Source organism: Pinus tabuliformis, chromosome 8 (assembly GCF_031772625.1).
Source record: "Pinus tabuliformis cultivar Carrire ecotype Pingquan chromosome 8, CPIR1, whole genome shotgun sequence".
In the NCBI taxonomy this organism is placed as follows: domain Eukaryota; kingdom Viridiplantae; phylum Streptophyta; class Pinopsida; order Pinales; family Pinaceae; genus Pinus; species Pinus tabuliformis.
In genome coordinates, this window is record NC_142294.1 from 1,308,132,802 (window position 1) to 1,308,140,214 (window position 7,413).

General features: G+C 32.7%; 1 pseudogene across 1 annotated transcript; it reads left to right on the top strand.

Annotated features, from left to right (window-relative positions):
* Nucleotides 1-1,495: 1,495 nt before the first annotated feature.
* LOC149240286 (UDP-rhamnose/UDP-galactose transporter 6-like) lies at nt 1,496-3,930 on the top strand (annotated as a pseudogene). The gene is made up of 5 exons (XR_016245974.1): nt 1,496-1,625; nt 1,957-2,141; nt 2,932-3,128; nt 3,298-3,463; nt 3,631-3,930. The product of XR_016245974.1 is annotated as a UDP-rhamnose/UDP-galactose transporter 6-like (transcript).
* The last annotated feature ends 3,483 nt before the right edge of the window (nt 3,931-7,413 follow it).

Consider the following 7,413-nt stretch of genomic DNA (forward strand, 5'->3'; position numbering starts at 1 on the left):
TTTTTTTTTGATAATTTTTTCTAGTACTTGAATTCTCTAATATTTATTTATTTTAACTCTTTGACTTTTAAACTAATATTAATATTTTTATTTGATTTATATATATATATATATATATATATATATATATATATATAGATATATATATATAGATATATATATATATATATATATATATATATATATATATATATATATATATATATATATATATATATATATATATATATATATTTTAACTTGAATTCTCTAATATTTATTTTTGACTATTAAACTTTTATTTATTTATTTATTTTTATTTTTATTTATTTACATATTTTTATTTTATTTATTTATTTGTTATTTGTTATTTATTTATTTATTTTTTTAAACTATTTTTAACCTTAATAAACTATTAATTAATATTTTTATAGGGGTACTCTTTGATGGCGAATATGATACTACTTTATTTATTTTAATAGGTCCGTTAGCTTTTATTTTAAAATGGAAATAACTATTTACAGATCATTCTATTTTTAACTTATTCAATGAACTAATGTTTATAAACATCTTTGATAACTAATTTATTCATTTATTTTCTTAATTTAAATTAAGATTTAAATGTCCATTAACTTATATTTCATTTAAAATATAATTAACTTATATTTAATTAAAATATAATCAACTATTCTCTATGACTTGATTTATTAACTCGCTTATTCTAACATATATTTGCAATTATAAAATTGTCCATTTATAAAGAAATTAATGACTGAACTTACTTATTTAAATAAATTATGTCCTTCCTAGTCTAACTAGCCGTTCCCTGGTCAATCTAGCTATTATCATTTTAGCCGTTACCTGATCTGGAAATTTGGTCATTGGACATTCTGCCCGATCTATTTATAATGCATAGCAAGATCTGCTCATTCAACTTGTCCTGACGATGAACCACACTGGTTGGTTCGAAACGCGTCGACAAAATAATATCTCTATGTGATTTTCGCCGAAGATTCTTCTCAAAATTGATATGGATCACAGAAGCCTAAATTCTTTAAAGAAATTATGCTCTCAAACAAAATGAACCTACATTATCAATACAATGCTATGTGACTAAATATTGGTAAAATTTCAGATGAGGAATCATTGGCTCTTGAATAATAGGCTCGTTATGTTAAGTAAAATATTTAGTGAGGGGAGGAGCCTTTCCAGGGCGTAAAGGGATCTGTTTCCTCTATGTTGCTCAATTCTATATTTCTGAGGAGCATCAGGTGACTTGGGTCTTTGGTTTTTGCGGATTGGTGATGTGGGTTTCTCTTCGTTTTGTACATTATTTGCTCTACTCATTGGTATGCCGAGGATCTGCAACACTTTAGGTCATTTGTATGATTTTTTTTTTACATCATAGGGCATTTGGACATTTCGATATTTGGGGATTCAAGATCCAAAACTGATAGCGTAAATTGATGGGCTGGAAGTGATTAGATCTGTGTGTAATTTTAAAGGTTGGGTAGGCATGACACCTGCAAGCAAGGCAGATAGGAAGGAAACCCTTGATGTGGAAACATGGATGTTCAATGTCAGCACATTTGTTGGGATTATTATGGTTAACAAAGGTCTCATGGCTATATATGGCTTCACTTTTGGTCAATACCATGTCCTGTAAATCTCTTGCTATTTAATTTCATCAGATTGAAGCATTTTTAATTTTAGAGTTTATTGATATTTATTCTCTGGTTAAATGGCTCTGTTTGATTTTTTACTATTTTCTATACAAATTATTAAGCTCGAAACCTTTCTCTGATGGGTAATTCTTATACATATACATTTTTGTGTGTGAGAGAGAGGAAGCGTGAGCGATTTTCATTTATTTCTATTCTAGGTCAGAACATTTCTCATAATCTGAGGGAATGGGAAAATTTTGTTAGATTAATTCTTTGATCTCTAAAGTAGAGTTCTTGTTTTCTTTCTATGCAGCTACTACATTGACATACTTACATTTTGGAATGACCATACTAATGACAATTATTCTTCATTTTATGGGTTATATCTAGCCTTCCCATTTACCTTTCTCTGAGCTTGCAAAATTTGTGATTTGTGCCAATTTCTCCATTGTTGGCATGAATGTCAGTCTCATGTGGAATTTTGTTGGTTTTTACTAGGTGAGATTGATACACTTGTTTTCTTTGTTTTGCAAACAAGTATCCCACTCCTTTGTAGGATTTAAATCAATACACTCACTTTCTCACCTTTTCTGTTCATTTGTATGTAAATAAACAATTTAGCTGTTGTCAGAGTTACTAAGAATTGTTGGAATTTTTTTATATGGAACCTAATACATACTAAAATATTGCATCCAATAAAAGTACTGAAAGTATGGAAAATTGCAGGAACATATAAAATTCAAAGCACAAAATGTGATGCAAATTCTTGAATTTTTCTATTTAGCACACATTAAATGAGGAACCAAATGAAGAAATGAAAAAGAAAATCAAGAAGCAAAGGAAGAAGATCAATTCCAGAGATCAAATCATTATTATGATCCTAGAATCCTTCTTAAAAATTAGAATATTGGTAGATAAATATTTCCCGACTTCCTATCTGTAAATGCCATAAGTTAAATTATTAGATTTTTGGGAGTATTTTCATGCAATGTTCTTCCAATCTCACATCCCCATGGCTTCTTGCCAATTGGCATGAATCATATTTTAGTAAACAATTAGGGCCCTTAGATAAGCATGCTTCCTATTGGTGGAGTCTATTGAATGGTTCATAACTTGTTCGTTAGAGTCTCTTGCTCAGATTGAATTTTATTATGTAAATATATAATTTTTTTGAGATTCACTTTGTTGTGCAGTTTTGAGCATGATAACTATATTTTGTTGTTATGAATGTAATGCCTTGTTTTTGTTAAGATTTAGTTTCTTATATGAGCTTCTATTTGTTGTGCAGATAACAAAGTTGAGCATGATACTTACAACTATATTTTTTGAAGTTCTCTTTAACAAGATTCATTATTCAAGAGATACCAAGTTAAGTATAATAGTAGTGCTAGTTGGTGTAGCAATATGTATTGTCATAGATGTCAGTGTCAATACTAAAGGTTTTGTAGCTGTTGTGATTGCAGTATGGAGCACTTCTATGCAAAAATATGCAAGTCTTAAATCATCCTTTGACTACACTTTTCTATGTTTCACTAATGTCAAAGACATACAATATTTTGTTGTTGTTTGCATTTGAGGTACTTCAATTTCATTGATTAGGCTAGTAAATGTTTTATTATTTTCTGATACAAAGCTCTTTTATGTTATTGTATACACAATATGTTCACTACCTACAAAAGAAATACACATTGGGTTCTTTTGATCTTCTTGGACATACTGCGCCATTGCAAGCAGCTACCTTGCTCATTTTAGGTCCTTTTCTTGATTATTGGCTCGCAGAGAAAAGAGTGGATCTTTATGATTATTCCATAACTTCTGTGGTAAGATGGAAAGGGAATCATTCCTAGATTATTTTTATGTATGCAATATTTTTGTTCATTTGTTACATAAGATTAATCATAGACTAAAAAACTTGGGCACATGATATTCCTCCATCATTAGGTCAATTAGAGTTATGTAGCTAATCCTATGTGTCATGGTTGTACAACTCTTCATTACACTCTCATGCTTGATCGTAGTTGGCACCAATATTAGCCAATTCATCTGCATTGGTCGGTTCACAGTAGTCTCATTTCAAGTTCTTGGTCATATGAAGACTATATTTGTCCTTGTATTGGGATTCATCTTTTTTGGCAAAGAAGGGTTAAATTTGCAGGTGGTGTTGGGAATGTTCCTAGCTATGATTTCAATGATTTGGTATGATAAAGCATCTGCAAAACTTGGTGATAAAGAACGGTGTATGTATCTGATTTCTAGTGAAAGGAACCTGAAATTTGGGGGATATTAAGATGGAGGGCTTGACAAAATTTAGCAAATTAGAATATGCTACTGCTTAGGTTGATTCTACACTTGATAACTGAGGTTTTCCCAATGATACACATTTCTTGTGGGATTCATTTGGGCTTCATTTATTGTTGTTATAGATATTTGTCCTGGTTGGCATTACATTTAAGAGATTGTTGAGTAATGTGCCATGTGGTATAGTAAAAATTTCTCCACAAATTTATTGTAAGAGCATGAATTTGTATACGGTTGCTACCCTTTCCAAGGTAGAGGAAGTACAACATAAAATCTTTAATTGGCCAAGCTTGCAGTTTTCTTTCATGCAAGCAAGGCTTCTACATCATCGTCTTTTACTTGAAAAACACTCATTATTTATTGTATGCTTTTCACTTCTTAGTTAGTATTAGAGATCCAAGTCTCTTTTCTCATAATTGAAGGAAAGTGTATGCATACTTGCTTATGTCTTGACTCTTGTTCTGACATAATATGTGCCTGTGAAATCATTTTCTGCTAATTGATCACAATACCTATATCTAATAAGCATATAAGAATAATTTGTGAGACGTAGTTATTAGACAAATGCATAAATAAGGGGAGAATTGATTTGACCTAAGATCATAAGAGCATCATTAAGGAAATAATTGAATTATGCTATGACTTAATGTTTACTGAGCTTTCTCTAGAAAAAGGATGGAAACAATGGTAATAAATCTTTTAGTAGTATTTCAAAGATTAAATTTGATGATTAAAATGCAAAAAAATTGTATACAGACCGTGGCCCAAAAGATCAGTGTCATTTCTTGCTTGCTAAGGGAGCCACAACCTTTATAATTTCCAAGAAAGGGTTAAAATTGATCTACCGAAAGTTTGAACATTGATTTGGTTGGGGATTAAATTATGCTACTATGTTGTATATTGCTTTCTCTTTTCCCCTCCCAAAAGGAGTTGCCTTTATACAAGGAAAACATTGACGTGAGCTGACTCAATTTCAACAAAGCATCAAAAAAGTGCCTCTAGTATGTTTTCATTTCTACCCTTCAAATTCAAGCCTATTGATCCTTGTTTTTCTACTAAATCTAGTTATTATTGCAAATAATTCCTTCATATTCTGCAACTTCATTCTCGACCAATTCCACACCCTGTTCTTCTACTTCAAATAAAACCCTTCATCCTTTGTGTTTTCAATCTCTAGGTCTGATAGATGATTCACAACATGTGAAGCAAAGTTCTCTTGTTCTTGTTCAGGTACTTATTTAAGACCTATTTCTTCTAAATGCCTACCTTCATATTTTTCATTGAGGGCATAACTCTCAGTCTAAAACATTTGGGATTGTAGCCCTGATTCCATATTTGGGCTAGGATCATCGAGATTAAGGTGCACCATTCGAATGAAATTGACAAGATTGTACCTACCCCTCTGCGGCTAAAATGGGTAACCGCTGCCTTACGTGACATCGGTAAATCTAGGAATAACCCATGTTTTTGGAGTTCCCCAAGACGAACTGGGTAGGATTTTCGAAACCCCATTGGGCATTCTTCCTGCACGATGCTATGTATAAACCTTAAACCTACAACTCCCAATATGATAAAACTCACCCTTATCAATATTTTTTTATCCTAAACCCACAACAATCTCTACTCCTTTGTCTTTCCCACTTAACACAAAGCAAACATTCCATCCATCATTGGAATCTTCCCCTACAAGATGCTTATGAATGGCTTCCTGCAACAATATACCAAGATCCACATGATGCTTACCGAAATATAGCTCCTTTGCATCCACTACAACTACAAAAATGATGAATGGCCTTGACTGGAACTTCATGGTTCCATGAGAACTCACATGCATGTTGCTACTGCCATAGACATGGCAATGGATATACAGACTTTTGTCAAATTATGCTATACTTAGAAACGAGCGAGTAGGTATAGTTTTAGCAACTCCATCTCTCTTATCCCTCCTTCTCAAATTGACACAAAGTCTCATCCCATTTATGGAAGGTGAGAGACCATGGATGGAATTCACATAAACAGAGAATATGTAGTTGAAGTGGTGCATCCCAATATGAGAAAGCACTCACATGGGTTTCTAGGTCCAGAAGGTTGAATGCTTGTGTTCCATTTTTTTACTTAAACCAACGTCCTCTTCCTCCTCGTGATCCCATAAAATATTCTTGTCATCATCTACATGATTCAATTCTTCGCCTTTGCGCCTTTGAAAAGGGCTCAGTGAATGTTGACTCCCTTGACATCAAATGTCCATATTCTCCAAATGGAATCATTGAAGCAGAAATTATAGGAGCTTTGGCGCCTCTAACTCTCGGTTCCATGAGCTGGGGATGAGCAATGGAGTGCCTCAAGTTTTGGGATGCGATGGGATCCATGGAATTGTGGTGAGCATTTGTGAGGGTGGGTAATGGAATATCTTCATCCAACACTGCATTCTCTCTCATCTGTAAGTCCTTTGCATTTGAAAGGGAGAGGGAACCAGTCCTGGAGCACAATAACGACTATTGCTTGGATTTCTATATCTGATTGATGAAAGTTGTATGCATTCTTTCCCTAACTATTAGTGTCTCGTAACTGTTTTTCCTAACTATTAATCCAACGGCACAAAAATATTCAATCATCTAACATTTTATTGAACACTGCAGACAGGTACTCCATGGAAACTAGGGGAGTTATTTTCAAAGAGGAATGGCTTACAACGTAATTAATTTTGTATTAAATATTTAATTATTATTTAACAAGTTCAAAATTAATAAATATTGTTAGTTAACAAGTTTAAAATTTTATTGAGCAAAATAAATAACTTTATTCATAAACAAATACAATGGATAAACTCATTAATAATTAAGTTAAAATTGGTTAAGACTATATATGTGTGTGTGTGTGTGTGAATCAACCTTTTCTAATAATTCAAAAGAAGATCACATCGTGGATTGCATCATTTCAAAACCTTTGAGGTCTAACTCCTACTAGATTTATTAAACCTCAATTGCAAACATAAAAAAATGGATAATAGCTAGAGAAAACAAGGACACTGGAGATTAATGGCCCAAAGTGACTAGAACTATATAAAAAGTGAAAAATGTCCCAAAGTCATAGTTAACCAATCATGTTACCCGTATCTGGGTTTTTAGGTTCTCCTCCTCTAGTGCGTCGAAATGTTTCATGCACATGTGATTCCATGTGATCCATTCTGCCTTTGAAATCATCCATCCGCTCCTAAAGTCACTTTTGGCCTCTACGAAGGGAGATTCATGAATCCAAAATTTTCCATTGATTGTACTGTATATCTTGCAGAAAACAGATAAAATCATTATGTTCATGTTGTTTGTCTCTTTCCATTTTCTCCACCGCCATTGCCATCATTCGAATTTGGGCCTCTAAAGAGTCAAAGGGTGGTGGAAGGTCCACATGCCCTAGGGATGACTCACACAGTTGCACCAATCCTTCATCCTCATTGAGCTAGGCAATTGAGTGG